Raw genomic sequence first — 2,902 nt, 5'->3', positions numbered from 1 at the left:
AAATGTGGTTCATACCGAATTATGGACATGAACTACTCAATGCAAGGTTTTCAATAACGATTGATAGAACTCAAATACTTGGAACTCAAGAACTTCAATAATACTACTCATTTCAAGAATGCTCAACTCAGAGGGTTCATGCGGAATTATGAGCATGAACGACTCAACTCAAGGACTCAAAGATACTTCTCTTCTCAAGACTGCTCAACTTATAGGATTCATGCGGAATTATGGGCATGAACAATTCAACTCAAATACTTTATGGGCAACATGTAATAGTCTCATGCTTAGAAATATAATCTCAAAGGGTATTAGGAACTCAATACTCAAGACTTAGAACTTGAAGATACTACTCCTCTCAAAGATACTCAACTTCTGGAGTTAATGCGGAATTTATGGGCATGAACGACTTGACTCGTAGGTCTACATAACATTATGAAACTCATGTATTTGACTCTTCTCATTCTCTGACTTGCTTCCTCAAAACTTAGTTCAAATCAATAGTTGATCTCAAAGGATTCACAATTGAATTCAAAGGCTTTCTTGAACTCTACTCTTAACTCTCTCTTGAATTTGAATTATGAATTATGAATTCAAGAGTTATGATTCATGATCTGAAGGATCTCAATAACAATATAGCTATTCGTTAATTAGGAATAAAACTTTTAAAAGAAACGTGAATTCAAGAACTCAAAATCAACTTATCTCAAGAATACTCAAATCTAGGGAAAGTTTCCTAGATTACTCTTTTACTGATCTGAAAGTAGATGTAGGGTGTGAGGACGAACTAGTCCAACACTATGATAGCCTTACATATCTAGAAGAACAAGATTCTTAAAGAATCTTGAAGAAGAACTTGATTAGAAGCCTTGAAACCCTAGCTTGAAGGTAAACAATCAAGAAAACCTTTCTTGAGATTCTTTTCTTGAAATCTCTATGACCAAGAATTATGATTTTCATTAGTGGAGATGAAAATCTGATTGTTTTGAGCCTTTTATTAGTCAAGATATTAGTTTATGGTTTTCTTGGAGGTAAAAGGCAAAAACGACTCTTTTTAATATTTTCCCGTCGGCTAATTCGTAACAGCACTGTATAGGTTACTAAAATAGTCATAACTCTTTACTCACAAATTGGATTGACACGAAATTGGTGGGGTTGGAAAGTAGATTCAATTACCTTTAATTGGATAGGTTATGGCTCACGTAACTCTTAATATTCTAAGAGATTTGGTCATTTAAATTTGACCCAAGCAGAATCTTACATTAAAACTTAATGAAACTTCAAGAACACATATCAAGAACTCATCAAGAACTCTAATCTTTAAATTTCAAGAATGAAATTACGCTGAATAAATCATGATTGGCGTGTGGGTGAAAGAACCCAACACTATGGAAGCTTACATACCTCTTAGGGCTTAATCCCATGGTGACAATCCGCAACAACTCTCAAGCATCTCGACGAACGCTTCGATCCTCTCCTCTTTTCTCCTCTTTTCTCTTCTTCTTTTCTCTTCTTGAACTCTCAACTAAAACCCTAGGCGTATTTTAGGATTATAAAACTGAACCTAATAGGATAAGACCCTTAAAATATTACTAAAAACGAATTAAATCTGGTTGGGTAAGGAAATGACCAAAATAGCCCTCTTTATTTTCGGCTAACTTTCCTTAACTGGACAGCCTATCTTCAAAAGGTCATATCTCACTCATCTGACCTCGAAACTTAGCAAACTCGGTGGTGTTGGAAAGATAATTCAAAGATCTTTCCTACGGTATCTGATAGAACACCTAAATCATCCTGAGCTATGAGTTATGGTCGTTTGAAGTCGTCCCAAAACTCATACTTAGCTTAACTTACAAAATTTCAGATTTTGCTATTTCCAATTTAATTCTTTTTGGAACTCAAGATGCTACATCTAATGACCTTAACACTTAAGAAGTTTTTAATTCCTTGCAAAAATCTCACTCACTACGAAGAACGGTTCGAGTCTTAGTTCGAAACTTTTTTTTGGGGTGTTACACTATTCCATTAGTCTCAATATGGTGAATAAGTAAATAATAAATTTGTCTATGAATAAAAAAAGTTTTAATTATAAATTTATAAGAGTAGAATTAGAAAGGTGTGATGATGGTAAGCAAATAAGCAATCCCATTCATGTCCATCAAATAATACTAATATTGAATACATATTACATGTCAATCAAATTTAAGTTACTACCGACAATATAATAAAATTCAAGCCAAATTAATATACTCTAAAAAATGTCAAAATTAAGAATAAAGAAAACAAAGAAATTAAAACATAATTTTTTTTGTGATTTTATTTCTTCCTTTAGCTTCCTATCAAGAATTAGTAGCTTACAACACCACTTTAATAAAATAGATCACTTATGTGTGTAATATACAATACACTCGCAGATCATACAAAATTGAATAAGATAATCTATTAGACAACTAACACTCCACCATATACATATATAGATATAATAAAACCAAAAAAAATATAAATCATAGACTACTATTAGGCCTAAGAGGAAAATTGCAAGACTGAAAAATTGTAGTGACAGATGAATGAAAAAATGGAGGAGATACATTTATACGTACTAATATAATTATTCACTTTAATTGGGAATTAAAATAATTAGCACATGAACATGAAATAATATGGGGGAGGGTAGAGTGTCTTTACCTTACTTTTGGAGGTAGAGATGTTGTTTTCTATAGATCTTCTACTAAAGGAAAAATATATCAAGAAAAAAATAGCGAAATTAAAGAAATCATAACAAAATAATATAAAAAGCTTGATAAAATATTCTAGAGTAAAGAAACAATAAAGATAGCAAAATATATAATACAATAATCAAAGTATAAAGAATAATAAATATTATCATAAGATATGTTAAAAA

The sequence above is a fragment of the Solanum stenotomum genome, chromosome 5 (genome assembly GCF_019186545.1).
Source record: "Solanum stenotomum isolate F172 chromosome 5, ASM1918654v1, whole genome shotgun sequence".
NCBI classification, from domain to species: Eukaryota; Viridiplantae; Streptophyta; class Magnoliopsida; order Solanales; family Solanaceae; genus Solanum; species Solanum stenotomum.
Note: the sequence above shows the minus strand (reverse complement) of the source record.